General features: G+C 35.3%; 1 long non-coding RNA gene across 1 annotated transcript in view; it reads right to left on the reverse strand.

Annotated features, from left to right (window-relative positions):
• The window catches only part of LOC113459422 (uncharacterized), a 240,022-nt gene that overhangs the window by 58,128 nt on the left and 155,737 nt on the right, over positions 1-26,157 (reverse strand). The window contains exons 9-11 of the long non-coding RNA XR_012578180.1: positions 20,382-20,501; positions 19,564-20,248; positions 16,020-16,237 (exon numbers count right to left, since the gene is read on the reverse strand). This is a non-coding gene — a long non-coding RNA (uncharacterized LOC113459422). The remainder of the gene's footprint in view (positions 1-16,019; positions 16,238-19,563; positions 20,249-20,381; positions 20,502-26,157) is intronic.

Genomic DNA, 26,157 nt, shown 5'->3' on the forward strand with positions numbered 1-26,157 from the left:
AGAACTATGCGTGTCACTGATTTGAACTTCTGTAAAGCCTTTGAAATTGTCCCCCACAGCATCCTTAAATTGAAGAGATATGCATTTGATGGGTGCACTGTTCAGTAGTGATAAATTGTTCGTCAAATGACATCCAGAAGGTAGTGGTCAATGGCTCACTCTCTAAATGGAGATCAGTAACATGTAGTGTCCCACAGGGGTCTGCATTGGGAGAAATCTTCTTCAACATATTTGTTAATGACACAGGCAATTAACAGTTTCGGTGCACCCTCAGCAAATTTGCAGATGACACCGAGCTGAGTTGTCTGGTTGACACATCTGAAGATGGGATGCCACTCAAAGGGACCTGGACAAGCTTTATAAGTTGGACCATGAGAATATCAGGAAATTTATGAAGACCAGGTGCAAGGTCCTGCACCACGGCTGGGGCAACCCATAGTTTTGATAAAGTCTGGGACATGAACAGGTTGAGAGTAGTGCTGATTGGAAGGTCATGAGGACGCTGGTGGCTGAGAGGCTGGACCTGCCCCAGCCATGGGCACTGCCAGCCCAGAGAGCCACACGTGTCCTGGGCTGCATCCAGAGCAGGATGGGCAGCAGGGCAGGGAGGGGATTCTGCCCCTCTGCTCTGCTCTGCTCTGCTGAGAGCCCACCTGCAGGGCTGCATCAGCTCTGGGCTCCCAGCACAGGAAGGACATGGAGAAAGTCCAGAGGAGGGACACCAAATGTGAAGGATGGAACTCTTCTCATAGAAAGACAGGCTAAGAGAAATGTGATTATTCAGTCTGAAAAAGAGAAGGCTTCAGGGTGACCTAATTATGTCTTCTGGTATTTGGAGCGAGCCTACAAGAAAGATGGAGATAAGCTTTAGAAGGATATGTAATGACAGGAGAAGGGCAATTGGTTTTAATCTGAAAGAGGGTAATTTTAGATTAGATGTTAAGCAGAAATTCTTTACTGTGAGTGTGGGGAGGCATTGGAGCAGATTGCCCAGCAAAATTGTCGATTCTCTGTTTCTGGAGATGTTCAAGGCCAAATTCAAAGAGGCTGTGGTTTAGTAAAAGGTTTACTTAACTGTGGCAGGAATGTTGGAACCAGGTTATTTAGGTCCTTTCCAACTCAACCCATTCTATGATTCTTTGATTCTATGGACACAGAGCTGTACAGTGAAATAAGAGAGACATACAAAAGAAGAGTGAGGTATTCACCTACATATAAAAATAAATTATTTGCATGTTATGGGTACTCAGAAGAGGTTAGTCATAACAGCTTTGCAACAGCCACCTTTGATTTCATGCAAAAGATGGGAAAAAAGTTCTTAAAAAATTGATTGAGTTGTGCTTTCTTTGAGCATGGGACCAGATGACCACCAGAAATTATTTCTGATGTATATTTTTCCATGATTCCTTATTAGAGAAAAATCATCTCCAGTCTGGATATTTTATGTGGCTTGTTTGCAGCATGTTACACTGTCTGGAATTCCATTTACATCTGACAACCACATGAAAAATTTTTATTTTCAAGTAAGACATCTCCGAGGCTTACAGTTCTCTTAATTCTCTTTTAAAAGCTAATTGCACTGTACACAGATGCATCTGGGACTGAAGTCACTTTTTATACAGTGATGATGCAAATCCACTAATAAGGGGAGAAATCCTTTTGAAGATGAAGTATTTTTTTTTCGTATTTAAAGTATTATGGGGTTTTTTCTATGACATGCTTTCTCAGGTACTTCTGCCTGATTTTTGCAAACTCAATGACACCCTAAATATCCAAGATGTTCTCTAATATAATGAAATAGTAAGATTACTGCCTTTTGAAATAGAATAAAATGCATTTGTATTTCAAGAGACAAGACAAGAACTATGTACTGTACTGCAAGTTTCAAATTTTAGGTATCTCATTGTGGCATTATGTTTATAAATTATTAAGTAATGTAATCACATGACTTTCTTTTTACTAAAACTGGAAACTAATTTAAAAAACAATGAAACCACAAATAAGCTTTCAAGCTGGGGAGAATTATGTCCGTTTTGCAAGGCATGTGGTCTGAAAAATGCCATCTATACTAAGAAGTCAAAACGACTGCATAACATAAAATTAATTCCCCAAGTTATAATTAAAAACTGCACTCATTGGTGATTTCTGTATTGACGGCTCAACTGAAATAGGACCACATAGACTCTTGATTCCTGTGATTACCTTTGGGTACCCCTTTGTGACATAATTTTAGAATCCTGCCAGCCATTACTCAAACCACATGGTCTCAAGGAGCTTTTAAGCATCATAAAACAGATGAACTTGAAAATGTCAGTATTTGGTGGGATATGGGTATATGAGACCTTAAAGGATTAAAAGATATCAGGCAGACAAGACGAATGAATGACAAATGGATACATGAATGTGTGAGGAGACTAAAACATCTGTCTATCCCACTGTATGCAAGTTATTTATGTATTATTATTTATGTATTATTTATTATATTAACTCTTCCCTATGTTTTTCTTTTTGCTTCCACTAAGTTTGTTTTGGGGGATGTGTTCAACAGTATTAAACTATGACCAAGCAAATGTAAGATATCATTGAAAGAAACATTGCAAGGTAATTAATGGTTTAACTCACTCTGAGTTTTCAGTAATAAATGATAAGTAGAATTTTACTTCTCTTGCAGGGGAGACAAACATCAACAGTTGCATTTTGCTGCTGCAGGTTGAAAGATTGAGCTATTTGCTCTCTCTCTCTTTCTCTCTCTGGACATAGCTTAATGAAATGAAAACAGCAATGGCGTAACGTAGTCTGATGTATCACAATGTGATACAGAAAAGTTTTCTTCTGGGTATTTTACTACTTATTTGGTTGAATAAAAGATGAATGATGTCAAACACAAGACCTAAATCACCTTCTGTTCAGGTGTCTTCTCTCCTTACTGATCAGCAGCCTATGAGATAGGAAAAAATTCCTTGAGAGATATCTGCTGAAAATTATTTGTGGCAGAAGACGGTTTTTCCCTGGTGGCTTTGCACAACAGTTTAGTATCGTTTTCAAGCATTTCCCGTTCCCTATGCAGAGCTTCCTTCAAAGCTCTGGCATAGCATTGTTCTTACTTTACAGCAAAGGACAAACCTCTAGTGATTTGAAGCTGCTGACATCTTCTTTCAGCAGCCGTGTGATGGTGATTATTTTGCATCACAAAGAAAGTGCATATTCATTATAATTTCTACTAAAGGCTGCATCATTGTCTGTGAATTTATAGAAGAATTTAAAAATTCAAACTGCATATAGGAAATGCATTTCATGGACTTAATATACTATAGCCATAAAGGGAAAAATCTGAGCAGTTTCAAGCAACTGGATATTTTTCACACATTTTATAGAAAACCAATAGAATTGACTGCCTAGGGGAGGTGAAAAGATTAGAGGACAGAGAAAAAGAAACTTATCAAAGATGTCTTTTCAGAATCAGAACTCATACAGTATTTTTCATAGTATTTCTACTCCAAAAGCATCATAAAATTTAAAAATATTTCCTTTATTTCTACATTTTAATTGAATTATATTTATAGTCTCTGCCTCCATCAGCTGTAAAAAATACTTTACAACAAAATAAAATAAAAATGTTCCAACCACCTGAAGTTGGCATCAGTGGCTGGTGGTCTGAAAAAATCATCTTCCTACCTAAATTTTATACAGTTTTAAATTGTTCCCCTATGCTAGTCTTTGTTTGGTCTACAAGGTACCAACTCAAATATCTGTCATAAACAGAGCATTCTAAGAAAAGAAAAATCATGAGAAGGTTAGAGATTACTCTGTTGGGCTGAGATATTTTTAACTACTAATATACTGTTTGTTGAATACGGGATAGGAATAGGTTGTTCATCTCTTTATAATGTGAACAGACGGAAGTATTAACTAGTGTAAATAAAACTATGATCTCTATTTTAAAAATTGATATAGTATTATTGAATTGAAGAGGTCATTTCCATGGTGTTTTTTCAAAATAAATGTAAGGCTGACAGATGTCATCAAAATATTTACAACAAATTACTGCTTCTTATCAAGTTATTGAAACTACATGTCAGTATAGTATTTGCTAAAGGTAAATAAAGCAGCACTTTATTCCAATACCATGATTGCCAAATGTTTCTCTGAAATTAATCAAAAGTAAGCTTCTGGTAAATACTATAAAGAGAAATTACAGCTATATCTTATCAGAAATGCATATTTTAAATTCTCCAGATTTCTAATACACTACACTCCATCCAGTCTGACAGCATAGTATAAAATTCTAGATATCCTATGCTTTTATAACAAATGTTTACAGATCATCTGCTTGTCTATAATGTTCTCCATTTTGCTCTCTTCCTGTACTTTTCTGCATCTCAGGTGCCTATACTAATCAAGAAATGAGAAAGCAAAACATGAGAATTTTGAAATAATGAATGAAAAGAAAATATATAACTTTACCTGTTTTTAAGAAAGGTTATTGCAGTAACACAGCAAACATGGCTGCAGTAGTCTGAAAGTTAGATGAGCAAATGAAGACAAACCAAACACGTTTTGATCTGGCCAGACTCTTCATTTGGTTAAATATTTTGAAACAAATGAAATATTGTTATCACTCTTTGATCTGACGAATTCCTTAGGCTTGTACATATTTTATTTCTAATAAAATGGCATGCTGATGGTGGAATATATATGCCTCTAGATAAGGTGAAAGGCAATAAGTGTGATTAAAGACTTCCTGCTCCACCAATACATGAGGTACCAAGAAACAGGTGTCATTCACTTTACTACTGGCTCTAACTATATCTCATAAAGCATGAAGTTTAAAAGTCCTTTTTTGTCAGATTCATGAAGCTATGATTATATGCCTTGTAATTCTTCACTCTTTTTTTCTGTTCCCAGTTGTTTTTTTTGGTGGTGTTTTTTTGATAGATCTATCACAGAATCACAGAATGACTGATACTGACCAGCACACCTTCACATTGTCTAGGCATATCCAGGAAGGTTTCAGTGTCTCCGTGGACTGGAATTCTACCATCTCTTGAGGAAACCCATTCCATTGTTTGATAACCCCCACAATGACATCCCTTTCATTTCTGTTTAGAATTATTTTCAAGTATCTCAGTTTGTGTCACTTTCCTCTTGTTTCTGGACACCACTGAGAAGTTTGTTTCTTTCTTCTTAATGCATATGCATGAATATGTATACACCTAAAGAAGAGCCTCCTGAGCCTTTCCTTCAGGACATACACTGAAAGCTCTCTCAGCCTCTCTGCCTTGTGACAGATGTTCCAGTCACTTTGTCATCTGCATGGTTCCCCAGAGGAGTGTCTCCAGTATGAAAGAATGCTAGAATAGTTTGAGGTGGAAGGGACCTTTTAAAGATCATCCAGCAGTGATCAGGGACATCTTTGACTAAATCAGGTTGGTCAAAGGTAACCCTGATCATGAATGTTTCTAGGGGTGGGACATGTACCACATCCCTGGACAATGACTGCCTGTGCCTTACCACTCTTATTGTAAAATACTTTTTTCTTATATTTAATTTAAATATAAGTTCCTGTCCAGCTTTCTTTTAGGTCCCCTTTAAATCCTGGGAGGCTGCTGTAAGGTCACCCTGGGATCACCTTTTCTTCAGGCTGAAAAACCTTAGCTCAGTCTATCTTCTGTAAGAAGAGTCCGAGTTTTCCTCTGGACTTGCTCTAACTAGTCCATGTCTTGTACCGGAGACACAGGACAAAATGTTTCAAGTGGGATCTTGTGATAGTGGAGAATGGGAGAATCACCTCCTCCAATCTGCTGACCAGGCTTTTTTTGATGCATGAAATTGGCTTTCTGGCCTGGGACCATACATCTCCTGGCTCATATCCAGCCTCTCATCCACCAGCACCCCGAAGTCCTTCCTGGCAGGACTGCTCATAATCTGTTCTTCCTCCAGACAGCATTTGTACTTGCAGTTGCCTCAACCTGGGTTCAAGACCTTGCGCTTGGTCTTGCAGTGAGATTGCTGTCTAACCATGTTGCCAGCATTTCCAGATTTCTCTGTGAGGCAATGCATGCATCTGGTATATCATCTGCTCTTTCCAGTTTTGTTCCTTCCATAAGAGATTGCAATCTCTTTCTAATATAATCAGTGACTTCATCTAGTGACTGTTGTGCTGCTTCTTACAAAAGCTTGTGGTACTGCATATTTCAGCTTCTACCTAAAGACACAAGCTTGTGTTTTCACTTATGGCTATTATAATTTCATCTGTCTCATTACACAAAGGCATTAAATGGCTTCTGCTACCTTGTACTGACAGAAAGACAGCTGTTATGCTACCCACTCTGATGAAATGGAATCCAACTCATTCCAAATCACAATCCACTATTTTACTGCAGCATTTTATGCTTCTATCTTCTGCACAAGTCTGTCAAGAATGATAGTAAAAATCTTGGCTTTAAATTTGCTTGCATTGAAATTAACAGGCATCTTACCATTAATTCCACTGGAGCATCTAAGCCAATGGTAAGGATTTAGGAAGAATCCTGCCATATGTGACTTTTAAATATTCATAACTGAGATAAGTAGAAAGATATTTTCTCTTCAAGACTGTCTTAGTGTGTTTTTTGGGGGTGAAGCCTCAATTTGCCCCAATATTCTATATTAAAACAGAAATCTTTTCACCATTCTAGGGTTTCTCAGAATATGACCATTCGTTTTGCTTTTCAAAAAAATATTTAAGAACAGAAAAAACCTTTGCATTTTTTTTAAGAACAAGCAAAAAGTCTCAGACCAGGAGTTTTAGACAAAATGTGATATAAAATTGCATAAAAGTGCAATTTCCACTTCTATACCACGCATATGATTGTACATGTTGGGAACATATTCAAGATACCGTTGCTATTTCCTTCTCTATCCCACAATTTTAGAGGAAATCTGATCATTTATCATGTCTTAAGAATACCATTTCCCACACTGAGTTCTACATACAGCCTTTAAAAATTATTTTGTAGTACAATCCAAATAAATAAAAAGCAAAATTTTAAAAAATAAACTATAAGCAGTGTTTCTCAACTTTTTATGTTTTATTCCATGTTACTTTTACACTTGAAGCAAGAACTACAAATTACATTTTTAAATAGTTTTTGCTTAAAACAGTTGTTTTAAGAATATATTTACTTTCAACATAGGAACACCAGAGTAATTTTTCAGTACCAGAATACTTCAGCTTATATTTTGGCAATATGAACCAATCAACTTGTTGACAGGAAATCAAAATAGATTTTCAGTGCCGTTATTTTCCTGCATCTTGGGGTTATGCCTTATTTTCCTTGAGGAATAGGAGGAACAACAAACACACATCCTATTCAATAGGTAATTCACAAGCATTAAGAAAACCCACAAAACCCATATTTAATGAATTTTAAATATAATGGAATTTTGCTTTATGGAGTATGAAATAAATACTCTGGGGATGGAAACATGTACTTTATATTGTCAGATTTGGATTTTTAGATTTTTTAACTCTTGGTTAGGAGAAACACAGCAGAGAAGGTATTCCATTAGGTTTATCCTTCCTGGTTGTTATTTTATTACATTGAGTTGTGGCAGTTTTAACTGTCTTTGAATGTTATTTGAATGTTATTACAGGTTAATCAATGTCGACACAGAGAGTACTGACAGTAACTACATTGTTCTTTTCCAGCATGTACCAAAACCTTCCAAGAAAAGATCACCCTTTGTTGATTTCCTCTGATTATTCCGAGGAACAAGCATTTCCTAGAAGTTGAGGTAAAATACTCTTTACTAATAAAATAAGAAATTTCTGACAGTGAGAAGACTTTGTTCCGTATGCTCTGTTTTAGGACCAGTGCCTGAAGTCATTATTTACTTATATGTTTCTTAACACCCAGCTGAAATAAAACCCAATTTTGTTTTTATAGCCATTAGTTCAAACTGGTGCAATCCGTTTATAGAAAGAATTGTCAGTTTTTCCCATGTATCAAAGGGGCAGAAAACAGCTGCACTCCACCCTTAGTGATTTTAAAGCAATGTTTCTCTTTAGTTTTCAAGTTCTGAAGAGAAAATCACTACATCACACTCATATCTATACAATATTGCAGAATTATTCAATATTTTTGCTTTCTTCATGCTTTGCCTCTGCTTATCTCAGTGTTTTAGTTTTGCTGCCACTTGAAAGCACGTGATTGACTGATATAAGGCATGAAAGAATGTGACAAAGAAAGTCGTCAAGCGCCTTTATATCAGCATCTTTTCCAGACAACGTGCTAAAAAAAGGCTCCGCATTGGGAATAGTGTCTTGAAGAGAATATATAATCTATATTTACACTTTTACTTGCATTTTAAGAAGTTCTTAATTTTGTAGAAAAACATCTATTTTTAAGTTTCTTATTTCCTTTCAATTTCATTAGCTTCCATGCCTCCCCCTTCTTCTTTTCTCACTCCTGAAATTAGAAAGATGATCAAATATATATTTGTTGTGTTTGGTTGATAAAGACACAAAATTTGGCTATATAGGCAGTGATAGTTTAGCTGCTTTTGTATAAACTGGAAAACAGAAATTTCTTTCTTCAGAATTCAATAAACACCTCAGATTCTTTTAAGCGCAGACCCAGTTTTTTTCTCTTTTATAATTCTATGCTATATTGATTTTTGTTTAAATGAAAGCTTTTGCAAAACAACAAAAATCTCTATTTTAAACTCTAGATATAAAGAAGAATATTTCAAATACTCTGAAAAAAAAATTAGTGGATTGCATGAATTTGACAATGATCTTTTGTCTTGTTTAGGCGTAAGTAACCACAAAGTGGATATATTTTAGTTACCAGCAGAATAAACACAGCCTGTGCCAAAAGTTAGTGTGACAGAGGACTGCACTGTAGATTTTATTGTATGGGCAGTAAGAACCATCACTACCAGAGATGCTCAAAGGGCCATCTAGAATTAAAAGAGTCACCTTGAATTCAGACAAGAAGGTAGATGAAGAGTAAAATGCAGGCATTTTTTGGCGTTACTACAGTGACATGCACATGCCACACGAAGTACCCACCAGAGCTGACTAATCAGAGGTAGGCTTTCTTCTTTCATGTAAATTTTATTGCATTCAAAATTTCTTAAGCGATTTGCTATCAGACGGCTGGCCACACAAAACAATTTTTCAGAACTACTTAATTATGTCCTGTTCCTTGGGTGAACTTTCCTTTTCAAATATTGCAAAATCTTGCCTCATGAAATGCATAAGAAATTATAAGCTCCATTTCTAGCTTACCAGTTTGTCAATGCGGTTTTGTATGCATGACCTTTTACTTTTACACTGTTAACTTGCTTTTAAACTTGTGTTCCTCCATACTAAGGGTTAGGTTTCAGCAGCTGGCAGAATCAATTTAAGATGTCTGCAGAGGGAGGTTTTCTTATGTTGTATGTGGCTTGGTAATTCAAGGGTTTTCTCTGTCGTGACTCTGCTGCTATGCAGCCAACATAGCTCAATAACTTATCAGAAAACTGTGTCAGAAAAGACAAAACTCTACTTCTTCTTTATTCTGCTGAACTGACTCAACAGTACATATGCAAATACTTTAATGAGAAGAAGAAAGAGACAGTTGTGAATAAAGATTATAAAAAGGCAAAATTAATACCTATCTCTCTTAACTGATATGAAACAGATTCACGTACCTGACCATAACTGACAAAAAGGACTGAAAATGATGTGAGCAGAAAGCAGAATGCCTTACACATCCGACAGAAAGCATATTTTGGAGTAAAAAACCAGCATCACACAACAGAAGCAGGTACTATATAATCTCTCTCTGTGACTGGTGGCTTTTATTTTTTTTCCTCCTTACTGCTTTCCATTAATATCAGATTTAAAGAGTAACACTTTTATAGTATCTAATTTCCAAACAGCAAATAGAGATTGGATACTTGAACTGCAAGTGTATATTTTACCAACCAGTCAGGATTGGAAAGAAAATAATACTCAATATTTATCCAAGATTATCAACACAGGTATAATTTTACACTTTGATCTGGAAAAGTTTAGAACATATTAAAAATCAGAACTGAATATAGAAATAGAATAATACTTATGAAGTGTTCCACAGAAGGAAGATAATTCAACTATTCTTTACCACACCATGTATTTAATTTTTTAGTAAGGAAGTTTTGCAAAGGGACTATATATTGTCATTAGGTCAAAGAGAAGCTATTGTAGTAATGACCACCATAAATTTATTTCTCTTTAATAACATTGTCACTCCAAAATCCACTAACATGAGTTTATCGCAAATAACAGTTAAATCAATTTTTTCCAGAGAAAAATAAAATATGTTTTCTAGTTCTACACATCCTATGTTAACACTCCCATTGGATTTGGTGTATTCTGATTTTATGGAGAGATGGAAAGAGTTATGGAAAAGGATATGCTTTTCCCTAAAGCCAACACAAAGAACAACAGCAAAAAAGATCATTAATAATATTTAAGTGATCAGCAACAATTTTTTGAGTCAGCTGAAAAACCATGAATACCACAGGCAGGCCTCGAAAATTAGATTCCAAAAGTCATAACAGCTGTGATGGAAAAATAGCATGGCAGATCAAAACTATACCATTTTCTCATTGAAACTGGTAGCTTTTACTGAAATGTTTATGTTTCAACGTTTTTTCAGCAGTAATCTTCAGGTTGTGCTGGCTTTACATCAAGACTACTACCTATCATGGAATAGACAGTAGTCTGGTGAATATGGATGGAATATATGAAATTATGATTCTGAACCAGGGAATAAACTCCATTACTCCATTGATACATTGGATACACAGGTATTACACATTCCTTTAAAATGTTTTAAAGTACTTTGTTTGATTTTTTGTTTTATTTTGAAATGGACCAAAAACTATTTTGAAACTTTAGAGTGCTTTATTGAGGAAAATGATGTTTCATGACTTTTGCAGGGAAAAAAAAAACAAATGAAAATGAAAATGAACATGAAAATACTTCTTATTATTATTGTTGTTGTTGTTGTTGTTGATTCTAAAAGCAGCAGACTGCCAGAAACACCCGAAATCCTGATCTAATAGAAAAATCAGCAGCTAATTCTACGACATAAAACTATTACTGCTAAAATGTAGATATAATTGAAAGACAGAATCCTTTGAATAATATACAGAAAACATACACTGATGTTCTGAGAAGTGTGTTAAGACAGTTAACAGAGAGACAGAGCAAATAGAAAACCAAACATAAAAACATCAAAGGGTGACAAGATGCTAGAAGAACAGCAGGCAACTATGCTAAAAATGATGCACTCTCTAACCCCTAAGTAGGAACCAGTAACCTGCTACCAGTTACTTTGGTGCACTTCAATGGGACAAAGTAAGAATAAAATATCCAGAATGAGACTGTGGAAAATAACTGAAAAGCCCAGTAATGCATTTATATGCTCTATGCTTATATGAGCACAACGTATTCTACATGTAGAGTTTCTGGAACTTGTATTGTTAAACAGTTCACCTCTGAAGGTGTTTCTGTCTTGTGGATGTAAATCAAAGATAAATGTCTTATTAGCTTCTATGACATGGAACTTTCTGAGGTTTTGTCCATATCTGAATTTTATGAAGCACCTGTAGGTGGAGTATACTGATACATGTGCCAGAAACAGGATTAAATAAACTAAAGGAATCTCACAAAGATTTTTAAAGCATTCAGTTTGGAGTTTTTGTTGGGTTTTTCTGTTTGTTTGTTTTTGTGGAGTTTTTCTTGGTTTTGTTTTTGTTCAGGTTTTTTTGTTTTTTTTTTTTTCCTGTTGTTGTTTTGGTTTTGTTGGTTTTTGGTGGTGTTGTTGTTGGTTTTGTTTTGGTTGTCGCTGTTGCTGTTTTTGCTTTATACCTCTTTGTATGCTTATACATACAAAAAAACAAAGCGATAAAGAATTCCAACATTGAAATTACTAACTAATTTCACTGCATAGCTCTATAAAATCTGGCAGGATTCCATCAGAAAAGGTCTGAACATCTGTGCCATGTGGGCACAGAGAGGCTGCTGTGGACCATATGCTGGGAAAATGGCCCAGGAAGGATTACCAATCATTGGATAGGCAGCATGAGAAACTATGCAAGAAGAATGTCTATCAACCACAGCCTCACAACCCAGAACTATCAGCATTTGAACTGACTGCTGAAATAATCTTGTATGTACAACCGGGTAAGGAAGAAAGGCCTATCAAACCAAATGGTATCTGAATGCATAATTCATAGACTTTAATTGTGAAATATCAATGCAATCAAGGTAATTTACAAACAGTCACTTTTAAACTAAAATCAACTACACATGAGCTAAATAACCAATAATCTGCTTACAAATTATGCACAGTATAAAATATTGACATTATTACTCAGAAAGGACAGAAGGGGTGAAGATGAGGCTGTAAGGAAAAAAGTAAACAATTCTGATACAAAGATTGCAAGCCCATATACAGTCTTTGCAAATGTAAGCAGTCGGTTCTATGCAAATGCAACTGAAAAGGTTAGATTCCCTTCTTTCTTTTAAATACAGTATTCTTAGTCATGAGATATTCATGGAGTATTCAATACACAATGCTGTAGAATTCTATAAATAGAAAAGATAATTCATAAGTATGGTAATAATTTAGAAGGAAAAGACATGTTTTAAGAAAAACACAGTAGAGATACAGAAATTCAATCAGGATTATTTAATTTTTGGGGTTTTTTCCTAATATTTTAATTATAAATTAAAATAATCCTTTACTTTTATTTTGTAGTTCAGTAGCTGTATTGCTACCTGAGTAAACATACAGTTTCAGTGACCTTAAAACAAATAGTTAGCACAGCGCTAATGTAATGGCATTTTGTGTGTCAGACTTGCTAAAAAACAGGTGCCTAATAGAGCCTTTCACATGTGTTTCCTGGCAGAGTTTTCTCATTAGACAAACCTCATACTTCTGAAGACATTATTTAACTGTAACTTTTCCTCACTCTCCTTTGAAGCAATTTGTCTGGAAAAAACCCAGTTTTTATCGGCACCCAAAAGAGTCATGCCAGAAAAGAAAAGATCATATGTCCTACTGACAAGCACTATAAACTAGTCCAAGTAAACAAGGATTGTCAGTGGTAAAAAGCTTTCAAGAAAACCAACAGGAAGGTTCTAATTTCTTGCTTTTCTATATTTATTTGCAGTTTCTTTATTGCCTTATGCTCTTGCAATTCGTTTGCCTCTCTTTAACCCCAAATACACCACTGTCTCACAGATGTGGTGATAAAGAGACCTTTTGAGTATTATTAACCAAATTTTCAGTTTCCACAAATAAGCTTGAAGAATTGGAGAAATTATGAACCTTGCAAGAACAAATAATGACCTTCACAGGAGTGAATGACACTCTTCTATTATTACCTCACATTAAGTGTACCTTTATTTTAGACATTGCACTGAAAAAAAAAGTTTTTGTTTATTTTTCAAATATTATACCATTTCCTTCCTTTCTACCTTTCATTCTCATTTTCATAACTGCCTGTTTAAAAAAAACACCACTACCACCACCACCAAAAAAAAAAAAACCCAAACCAAAAAAAACCAAAAAAATCACCAAAAAAACAAACAAAAAAAACCCCCACCCAAACATTAGTATCTCCTGAGGCAGGGAAATTAACCCTGCCTTTGTACAAATGAATGGTTGGCTTGAGCAGCTCTGCAGTTGTTCCTAGATGCAATCATTGCAGAGAAATATGAAGTTTTGGTAGAAGTATTGTTCTGTTTCCGAAGCCTTATCCAGAATAAAGCCTGTCTCCTGGCAGCCATTTAAAGCCTAACCCAGCCTAACCCAGAATAATCTGATAGGCAGATAAATTTTGAGATCTGGATCCAGAAAAAGCAGTTGAATGGCCAACTGCCGCTGAAAGTTTAAGGAGAATTACACCTTTAAATCAGTCAGGTTTTGGAAACTTCAGTATTCATTGAGTTTAGTGAACATTCAATGAACCAGCTCTTCCCTTCAGAAACATTAATGAGGAAAAGTCTCTTCATTTGATACAGAAATAATAATTTAATGCTCTGCCAATATGTGGATGATTATGGAGGGAACGGAAGCGTATTTGCTTTCATTACAATCATGCCAAAGGCGAAGTGCCTACAAACCCACTCACCTCATGTTATTAAGTAGCAGAAGGAAACTCATAAATCACTATTCATTTTGAATCACATAAAATAATCATGTCTAATTGGGACCTTATTATTTCATTATTCATCTTGTTTTGTTGGGAGTAGTCCAAAATATTAAGTCATAATATATAGTCTATCACAAAACACTCTGCTATGTGCTGGCACATATATTGGTTTCAAAGATTTCCTTCCTGTTTTTCATTTGTATACTAGAGACTCTGTTATTTAAGAAGAAGGTACCTCTGCTGCGGACAATACAGTGTTCTGTGTGTGCAGTCAACATAAATGCCTTTTGTTTCGGACTTTGTGATTATTTGATATTGTATGAGTTTCCAATAAATTATTCTTAATAGTTTGGAATTCTGGACTGATAATACTCATTTTTGTGTTTTCCTTTTTCCCCTAAAATTTTATAGGCAATTTTGTAGCCATTAAATGATTGCATCTGCTTCTTTATGAATAGCTATACTATCCTCCTTATTTGTCTGTGGTTTGGAGTGAGATGTATGAATTTGTTTTAAAACTCTTGACACCTGCCATGGTTTCTGAAGTCCTTCATCTGTATTACAGTTAGATAGTCCATTTCTGAGAGGCACCATTCAGACCCTTTAAAAAACCTGACCAATGTGCTGTAATTCAAATGATCCTTTTGAATTCTGTTCCTGATCACGGAGATCTACTTTCTTAAGAGAAATGTTTTCATATCTGGTTACAAATTATTTTCCTTGCACCACATTTTCTTGAGCAGCAGGAGTGAAAAAAAATAGAGAAAATACAACAAAACTGCTGAATAACATTCAACTAAAAAGGATAATAAGTACAATTTCAGCATTCACAATGGAAACTGAAAATAATCCCCATTAAATACACTCAATAGGAATGAAGAAAGTAGATCCAGAATTGATGTAAAATTGGCAGAGCTTCCCTTAAGTCAGTGGAATTTTGCTGAATTACATCACCTAAGAATTTGCTTTCCTGGCGGGAACAAAAAGTACTTTAAGCTTAAAATAATAATGGATGGGTTTTCTCTGAGAGGACAATAGCTTTTCTATAAAAATCTTCTATCTCTTTTTCCTTATACATGTCAGGTGAATCAATCATGTAAAATGTTCTAACTTGTAAAATGTTAAATAAGATACTGAGGCAAAAAAAGGATAGCTAGTTGTAGAGTAAAATGTAGTTGTTCATTGAAAAACCTATGGATGAATTTTTCTACCTGAAACACCCTTGGCTAATCTAATAAACGTTGCAAAAAGAAAAGAAAGAAACTACAGAACTAATGTCACATAAAGTGCAAAAGTCTTCAGATCAATTAATAAAAACACCATGAAAAATTTAATTCTTGGGTACTTCTTAGTGATGAAAAATTTGCTTCTCTATCTAGCCACAGTGTGCTGTATTAAGTCATCAAATGCATCCAATACTATTTAAAGCAAAATTAGAAAAGTTGCTTTTAAATAAATTATAAAGATTAAACCATTATATATGCTTCAAAATCATCTTCAGGAAATGTCATGTGGAAAAAGATCACATACCATATTGAATGTTGTATCAAATATGTCTGTAGGCACATTTGATTGTTAAAATAATTGCCTGTTCTTCCATGGTAACATGAATATTCTGTATCTAAATTTTTACAAAAAAAGAATTCATATGTTTCTGGAAGAATTCTGTAGCTGTCCCTGACTTTTAGTAGTCAAAAAGTTAGTACAAGCACAGGAACTTCTCCACAAATGTCCACTGGGAAAATGTTACTTGGTCCTTTTCAGCCTTTGCATAATGCTTTAAAGTATTTCTTATACTTGTCACATGTCCAAGGCAGCAATATTTTTAGGGGCATACTTACTATGACAAAGACTTTTCCGAGGCCACTGGAGCTTCAGGATGTTCTAGTGCTGACATTTTGAGTTGTACCTGTTCCAATATGGATTTTTGCTTACTCCACAATCCTTTCAGGGTGTACTTGCTGTGATGTGCACATAAGCATGGCCACAGATGCTTTGAAGTGTACCTCTTTCCAGGTGGACACACATCCTACTTCACACTGGAGTTCCAGCCTGCCCCCTACAGCAGCATACAAAAAGCAGTTAGGTCCTTGTCAGCTCCCAAACCAGGCAACAATTTATTGAAATCATCCCAGTCACAGTAGGGCAGATAACAAGGACTGTAGCAATCAGCAAAAGCAAATATAATGTCAAGCAAGCAAGCCCCATGGCATGTACAAGACCCTTTTATTTATTAATAGTTATAAATTTGGGCTACCACACTCCAATCAAATCTCTTATCTTTAACCCTTGAGCCCTGTTGGGTTCCTAAAATAGACTGCTGTGGTTTAAGCTACATTGACAGCTAAGCACTGTGCAAATGCTCACTTACTACACCTTAGCAGTTGGGCTAGAGAGCTGAAAGAGTAAAAGTGAGAAAACTGATGGGTTGAGGTAAAATAGGTTAAAAGCTGCAGAGCAAATTCTTTCTAAAAGCTGAAAAGGAATGCTTTCATCACTTCTGATGGGCAGGCAGGTGTTCAGGAATCAGGAACGCAGAGCTCCAGCATGTGCTCATAGTGACTTGGGAAGATAAATGCCATCACTCCAAATGTGGCCCTCTCTCTTCTTCTTCCCAAGCTTTATTTACTGAGCTTGATGCCGTATGGCATGGAACAATAGCCATTGGGTCAGTCTGGCCAGTAGTCCCAGGTGTGTCCCCACCCGATATCTTGTGCACCACCAGCCTCCTCCTTGCAGGGAAGCATGAAAAACATGCTGTTGTTCAGCAGTAACTAAAGCATGACTATGTTATCAACTCTGTTTGCACCGGAAATCCAAAACACAAAACCATGTGAGCTACTATTAAGAAAATCAGTCATATCCCATCCAAAACAACTACAAAAAAGAACAGTAGTGATAGGCAAGGTACCATGGATTATCGATATATATTCCATGTAGACCAATTAAACAGAATTTTCATTCAACAACCTTTCCCTACTTTGTTCCCTCTCAGTCATCACTTTCTTCCTGATGCTGTGCTTATTTACACTTTACAGTTACTGTTCAACATACTGTCCTTCCTGCATCCCATTCATGCTCTGTAACCTTATCTTCTTTTTCCTTACCATTTTTTTATGTTCAAAATCATACTGATAAAACTTCATGGGCAATCTCATACACCACTGTGCCTAATGGATGCCAGGAAAAGAAGGCTTCTCCTACTTTTTCTACCAAAAACATATTTGATTTCTATTGAAATATCATGCAGATGTTCTTATGTTGTCAAAGGATGTGCCTGTTGTAGCCTTGGATATGACTAAAGCTAAGAAGCTTTAATTGCTTTTTAAAAATCAAGTAAATAGAACCTCCAATTATTTCATCTCAGTCTGAAGGTAATTCCCCTGCTAATAAAGCAAGAAAATCTTCAAAATTTCTGTAAAATTTTCTCATAAAAACAAAAATGATTTGGTAAAAGAACTTACATTGTGGCATCTTTAGGGTTCCATACTTGACTAATTTAGGGTTTATTTGCCAAATATATATTTGATACCTTTGGATTGCACTAATAAATATAAAGTCTGAGGGCATGTGACCCTATTTTTGAGGTTAAATGAACTGGCTTGTTGGGACTTCTACACAGTCATTTCCATGTGAAAGGAATTAATGAGTCCTTTATCTCCTCTGAGCTATCCTCTTGCTCAACATTGATGCTCATGGCTTTCAGTTTGCTTCATTCTCTTTAGCTGTTTTATCATATATATGTTACTAACCTCTTTAGTAATGGATTCCCCTTCTTCTGTTTTATGGAAATGATTTTCTTCCTTAAGGTTTATTTTATTATTTAAACTTATAAACTTTTTTCCCTCACTTGGGATTCACAAATACACTTAAGAATCTAACTAAATGTTTGAAAAATAGCTCCCAAAAAAGTTGGATTTCTTTTTATTTTTTTCCCCATCAGATCAAGATGTTGCTTTGTTTTCAAGTTTTGTGCACACTCAAAAACATTTTCTGTGAAACTCTGAGAATTGAAGTAATTAAGGATAATATCCAGCTGAATGAGAAACTATTATAACCATTTTCAAATCTCAGTCTTCACATTGGCAGTTGATCATAATACTGAGGAAGGGTGTGATAAGACTGGAATATTCACATGTGGATCAGTGTTTTCTGGGAAAAAATTTAATGTGTTAAAACACGTTTGTTAAATTTTCTCTCAGTTACAACCAAAAGAAAGTAGTGTGAGAAAAGTGTATCTGGCTGAGCTGGAGTTCATTTTCCCATAGCAGCCCTCTCCAGCTTTGTATTGGCAGCTGAAAGAATGTAGGAGATACACCAGTGTTTTGGCTACTGCTGAGCAGCACTGGCACATCATCAGCTCTGTCTTTCCAGCAGCGCATCAGTAGGCAGGGATTTGGCAAGATCCCAGAAGGGGACACAACAAAGAGAGCTGACCAAATTGGCCAAAAGGATATTTCATGCCATATTATGTGTACTCAGCCATAAAAAACCAAGAGAGAGGAGTGGGGGCTTTGGGGAAAGGAATTGAGGGTTGCGTCTGCTACTGATATTTGATTTCCAGAGCAACCAATATGGGTACTCAAGTCCTACTTCTCAGGAAGGAGAAGGACAACACCAACTGAAGTGAAGTAGAGAATAAACATTTTGTTTTTCTTAGCTTCTGCGTGCAGCCTTTAATTTTGCTTTATTAAACTGACTTTATCTTGACTAATTGGTTTTTTACATTTTATTTGCTCCCTGCCTGTCCTGCTGAATGGCTTGGTAGGCATATGCTTAGGAATGTTAGGAGATGACTAAATTCATTTATTTGCAAAAAAAAATTAGTGAGGTAAGCACTGCAAGGACAATACAATGTGTTATTCTTTTCTGTGCACTATCATAATCTGCCTGTTTCGTTCCAGAATCTTTTTTGTGGGTGATGAGGCAAGAGACAAGTGGAACTGTGTTTATTTGTTAGAGAAAGGACAAGCATGTATCTCTGACAGTTAAGAAAACCTGTATTTAGCTTACAAATGAGTGAATTTGATAAGAATTCAGTGAAGGGAATAAACAGGAAAAGCAGGATATAATTTTAGAGATGCTATTCTTCTCCTCTCCCTCTGTGTCTACCATGCTTGAAGAGTAAATGGAGAAGTTTGAATGCGTGTCAATTTATCCTTTTCCCTCATGGCCATCTGATCAAATCAAAAAGGGCTGGCAAAAACATAAGGAAGTGACATAATGGAAATTAAGTGACAAATACATATGATGTTATATCCAAAGGTGAAATGAGAATGGATGCAACTAGAAAGAGTTGGAAAGATACAGACCTCATATTTAATAGTGGCTGATAGTTTAGAGGTTTTTAACTTTCTTATTTAAGCTATAAATTAGAGCACTTACCAGAGCACTTTGGGAGGCGTTAGTTCTGCACGAAGTGGAGTGCTGTGTGACAGTAAGACAGGTAAGACGGCACAGCTTCCACAGGAGGTCTAGCTGTGACAACATGTAGATGAATTAGGCTGTACAGGCTGTGTTCCTTCTTCTGGGCTGCTCCCAGGACCGGAGCTGGTGTGTACGACTGCTTTGGATACGTGTGCAATTTTACTTGAGCCTGAAACTGAGAGACCTTGAGAGCACATAGGCAGGGGATAATGGCAACTGTTCAATTCAAAACATAACACCAACCAAGAAAAGACAATCTTCACTTACTAAATTTGCACAGCCCCGGGCAGTCATTCAGTGCAATTAGGACAGCAGAGAAAATAATAAAAGAATAAAAGAAATATTTTTCATAATAGTGAAAACCTTCTAATAACCCTTTACAATGATGTGAATGTTTCAAAATTTTATTGTGAAAAATGTAAATTAGGAGTACATTATTATTCTTTAATATAGAAACTTTCAGTTAAATGTAACAGCTAAGATAACTATATATGAGAAGGCATTCTTCCTCTTCTCCCCATTGAAAGCCTGAGATTCCACAGTCTACTGCTACGTAAATTAAGACAGGTGTTCTAAAAATACATTTTTAGGCCACATACTCTTGCTGAGATCCTTGCTGTACAAATTCTTCTAGTTTAGAGTTCTGGAAGTACAAAAGAAAGATGATGCAATTAAACTTGTTAGAGGAGTAGGAAAGAGATATAGAATTAAATATATGTAATTCCTATCATATGGCAAGACAAAAATGCCTTACTCATAATTTCTTGATTGCATACCTGATCAAAATACAAAAGTACAAAATAAGGGTTTGGGAAGCACACTGATTTGCAGAGGTGATTCATTTCAGCAAGGGTCAACTTCTTAAGTGATATTTCATTGCCTTTTCACGCTGGGCTCTGGATATCATAAAAATAAATATTTGTGACAGACATGTTAAGGTAACTAACACATGAACACTTAACCTTGTTTGTTTAAAGGTAAGTATCAGAGATAATTTTAAATAACACCTAAAGCTAATCAAGTAAAACTACAGTAAATATTAGTTACGGGCACCCACTGTTAGATCACAGAATGCCAAGCTAATGATAAGATATTAATAGTTTCTTCATGCTATAGCCCATCCATGTCCCTCAGAGATAATGAAGATATTTTAAATTATTCCTCTGTTGTGATTTAAATCTATTCCTCTTTTGTGAGAAAATGTTATGATTTCTAAAAGATGAAATAATATCAATAATGAAAATTCATGCAGAAGCAGTACATGACACCAAAAATCCTCCCATGACTTCATTTCAGAGATGGCTTCTCTGAAGCCATATGTCTTTTAATTCTTCTATAAATACCAAATAGGTTATGAAGAATTTGAGAAAATTAGCTCTCATCACCTAATGAAAGGAGCTGAGAACTCCAATTTAATTTAGGAAGTTGAAACCTTATAATGAAATAGTGGCATCATTCTAATGAATTCTGATATAACACTTGACATAGAGCACTGGAACTGTGAAATATCTGATTTTTCATTTAGAAAGCCAAATAAGTAATTCAACCCTTACTGACTTTTTTTTCCTCCTAACTTGAAGCTAGTTTTAAAGAGGAAGGTTTATCTGTTCCTCTTGGTTACTGAAAAGTTTTACATAGATCAAAATAAATTTTATTTACGAATCAACAACTTAATCATTATTTTCTGAAGTCGCTACTTGCAAATATGTTTCAAGATTTATATTTTCATCTGGATGAGTTCTATACAAGGAACATGTTATTAACAGAGCAGAATCCAATAAGAAAAACATGTCTGTGTATCATTAAAACTGGGGTACTAGAAAAAGGGCCTTAGCACTTTAATATAATTATTGCATATTTTACAAGACAAATCTTAAAAAAGCCAGCTCAACAGCATTTTCACTAACCACACACACACACACATATGAACAAAATAAGAAGTTAAAAATACAAACAAATAAATAAAGTCACTATTTCAGGTTTACTCCGCACATGTACAGGCTTGATTGATATGTAGATTTTGGAAGAGTTTGTGAAACTTCATTATGAAAAAATAATAATTTATTTTATTTCTTTTTCAATAAACATGGCAATCTATTCCCCTTTAGAAAGCTTTTGTATTCCTGGAGTTGGGAAGGAGAAGAGAAGTAGTTGTGAACAAAAAAAAAAAACATTTAAGTGAGTCAATTTGAAATTTTATTTAAAATTGAATTAATGGTAGATGCAATTTCTAGGCCCAAGTGTTCTGTTTCTCATAGCTTCACAGGTAAAATAGAGAACCATGGAGACAAGATTGTGCAGCATACCCAATTTAATGCATAATTATTTTTGACACTCTTGCATGTATGAGAAATCTACATTGTTATTTAACTCACAGTTACTTTTTTGAGTAACTGATTTACCATTGAAGTTAGGCTACATTCTTATATCAATCAAATCTGAGTAGGGAGACATTCTCATTGAAATAAATGCACATTTCATTCAAGATAAGAATGAGAAATGGCAAAAAAATCATGCTTTATGGTATTACTGTGCTGAGGGAGAAGAATGGGACTCTGAAACTATTTTATCAGAAATTTGGCAAGATCTCACTGCTGGCAATACATATACAAATCCTGCAGTGAGAGTGCAAATGTCTGAGATGGCAGAACTTAAAATGCATAAAAAGTAAAATTGGATAGAGGAAGAGCAAAGGGATACTAAATCAGATACAGTGAATTTTAAAATTTTTTTTCTCTTTTTGGCAGGAATCAGAAGATCTTTATAGAGACAAGAGACAAAAGCAACATCCCTCTTAAAAAAAAAAAAAAAAAAAAAAAAAAAAAAAGAAAAAACCAAACAAACCCAAAAAACCCAAAAAAACCAAACAAAAAACCACCCCCTTTTAGCAGTTTTTTGTTAGATGGTCAGACTCCAAGTTTTACAGTGAGCTGGTTGACATGAAATCAGTAGATGGTGAAAAAATGCACCAGGTGTTCAATTTATGGGAAAAATATCTTCTCTGGGGATGAGACTTTTGACCTCCTAATTCAATAAATTAAACTAATTGAAGACTAAAATCCTGGCATGCATAAAGATTATCACCATCAAATAGTAACACTAGATGTATGACACTGAGGATTACTTCAATACTTAGTTGGTTATGAGGCGTTGAAATATCAGTAGTTAAGCAGTTTAAGACTCATTTGATTACAGCCTATATTGGATGAAAAAGCATATGCAAGCAATTCCACAGTTGCTTCACAGAACTGGTGGATTTTGGCTATTCCAGTAAGAAATTGGATGACATCTTCTCTCAGGTCTGAAGATGATACCCTTCTCCAGGAATAAAATATATTGAAATTACACTTGCTCTCCTATTTTTGTCTCAGAAACTAAGAAATCTGTCATCCTACTGCCATTATTTGTGCAGCAGAAGCTGAATTGGATTTTTCCAAAACAAATGATTAATGTATAAGAGTTTGCAATTTAATACTAGGGTTTTTTTTCCCTGCACAAGCATCTTGGATCCTGTTTTCAGCAACTGATTTAACATATAAATTGGCCAAACTTGGCAAAAGTCAAGAATATTTAATAGGATACAGATGGTACAGCAGAAAGCAATATCTAGAGATTTGGGTGACTTGAATGCTCTTTAGCCCTCTACCAGCTGCTTTGGCTCAAGTGTGAATGAAGACCTTTTAAGAATCAATAAGTGTATCTTATGTTGTGCCTAAGCATTGCCCACCCAACTAAGCTGACACCAAAAACAAAAGCAACCATATGGTTTTAAGTATATTAATGAACAGGGCACTACAGCTTAATTCTCAAGTTTAAATATGTTAATTTAATACCATCAATTCCTTGCACATTGCTAATTTCTATTGGCCATCTAATACAAAGAAATGTAATTCTCTCCAGATTTTCAGTTTCAATGGTAACAGAAAATAAAACAGACAGCAATCGCCTGAGGCTAAAAGAAAATGGAAGAGACACTCAATTTCTTTCTTTACAAACCATAATAAAATCACAGTCAATAGATTTTAGTTATTGGAATCATAAAACAACACTAGCTGCAGTTAAGAATTAAGTCCTTTGGGGCTGTAAGTGCTCTATATGGTGTTTTCAGCTTGTAATGAATGATTACTAATTACAAGGCTCAGATTATATTGCAAGCATTTAAGTGCTGATGTCCCACTATAATAAAGCAGAGAACCTCGAGCAGGGTCCTCCTTTCTCTTTTATGCAGCAGCACACTGCATTTGATGAATTGATCTTCAAGTTCCTAATAAAGGCTAAAACATAAGTGATGGAGTGGATTCCAATTGTAAATGGATTCCTGGGGCATTAGATGCTGGAGGCAATATCCTAGCAATACTCCATGCTTTCCTTTACCGTTGACTCGTTATTATGTTCAGAGGCTCTTGTGGTTGTGTATATCAAGAGCAGAATTATTGCCACTGTTCAAACTGTATACAGCTGTGAAATCTTCTTGGCAAAAATAAAAGAAAAAAACTGGAAGACGAAAAAGATACTAATCTATCCCATCACAACAGTACCAACAATTATGATCAAACAAATAAACAAGTAAATAAAAACTGGAACATGAGAAATTCTGGCAGAATCCTGGAAAGGGAACTGTGGAAGTGATTAAAAATAGCAATACTCAGAGAAGCACTGATCATAGCCCTAAGCCACCTGCTATCATGGGACCTGCCTCAAGCAGGGGCTGGGGTTGGTGACCCAGTTGGTGATCTGAAGATTCCTTCCTACCCACACTATGACTGTGGTGAAATTTCACTTGCAAATTTCCATTACAATAAAGGCGTAATAGCTTGTATTCTGCACAAAATATCATACTCTCCATCACTGGATCTGGGTCTTTGCCATGCGCAGGGGGCACAGCACTCAGCTACAGCTATATACACAGATATCTCTGCGGTAAGAGACAACAGGGAATTATCCCTTTCTGCAAGCAGGGAGCTACTTTGTTTCCTGGGAGCATTGCTGCCTCCTGTCCTGAGGCACCAGATCCTTTAGGGCAGAACTGCTTCTGACTGGTCAGCCCCACCATGTCCAGCTGCAAGGCTTTATTCATCCCTAGTATCAGGCTTGGAATTCAGCTTTGGTGGACCTTGCGAAGTTCCTGATTATCCACTTCTCCAGCCTATCCAGGATCCTCTGCAATCCTGCCTTTCTGCATATTAACCCTTTCTCTCAACATAAACTAATCACAGACCTTTACTCAGAAGGTCAATTGACTCATCGCCTCAGAAGTTAGTCATTCATGCTATTATCAGCTTGTCGCATCCATATCTCACCAATTTGGTTATAACATACTGAAATGCAAAAGACACAGGATGCTTAGTACTTTTAACCTCAACTTGACACAGTCACTTCCTTTATGACAAAAGAGAGAGAATATAAGCATTTTTACATATTTTAGAATGGATCAAACAGAATAAATATATGGTAAAATTAATATAATTTATGAAAAAAAAAATAATAAATGGATGAGTACTTTTGAATTTATGTTTCTTTTTTAGACATATAAAGTAAATTAAGTAAATTATAATTTTTATATAAACTAGCTTCAAAGAGTATTAAACATTTTCAGCAAATGTGATTAAAAGCATACCATTATAATCACAACTTTAGAGTTTACAAAGATTTGCTTAACTGAGCAGCTAAGCAAAGAAAACTTTTGACAGATAAGGCTGAAAGAGACATTCCTGCATTTTGTAGGTTTTTTCCTTACATCCAGGATGTGTGTCTTAGTTTGTTCCCACTGTCTCTCATTCTCATGTCCTGTACCACTACTACTAAGCAATATAGTTTAAAAAATCACATGAATTTCACAAGTACTTTCATCTAAAACATCTAATCTACATTTTAAATAACTGAAGACACAGAGTGGGCTTAAACACATCTTGTCCCAGGTGAAAATCCATTATAAAATCTCATGTGTAGAATCTCTTGTTTAAACTTGCAATTTCTATGAGACTGTTTTTGTGTTGGTGCCTTTCCAACAGTCACAAACCATGGATGAAAGAGGATCTAGGAATCCTTATGGATCTAGATCCATAAGGATCAGAATAGAGTCAGGTAACACAACTGTCAAAAAAGTCCAGTGACTCTTTGGATCACAACTGTCATTATGAACAGGTGATGGTGACTTATTAGCCTTGGTTTTCCTAGCAAAAATAGAGGTGTTTTAAAGTGCTGCTGATAGCAGTGCATTCATGTTGACACCTCATGTCAAATATCATCAACACACCTGCACCTGTGTCATGAACTACAAAGTGTGCTTCTCAAAAGTTATGAAAAAACTTTTCTGATTTCATTACATCATACATTATATTTAGAAAACAATTCTTTGCAACCTTTTTTTGTCCTTTTCATCATCTTTAAATCAAAATTGACTTTAAGGAAAATTTCTTTCATTTTCTTCCTTCTCTGTTTTCTCTAACTCCTCTGACTTATTTCAAACATCAGCTTCTCACTTACAGTATTTATTTTTTCTTACTTTTTTTTAAATTAACTTCTCATTCTCTGCTTCTCTATTGTGTTCTA

Source organism: Zonotrichia albicollis, chromosome Z (assembly GCF_047830755.1).
Source record: "Zonotrichia albicollis isolate bZonAlb1 chromosome Z, bZonAlb1.hap1, whole genome shotgun sequence".
Classification (NCBI taxonomy): domain Eukaryota; kingdom Metazoa; phylum Chordata; class Aves; order Passeriformes; family Passerellidae; genus Zonotrichia; species Zonotrichia albicollis.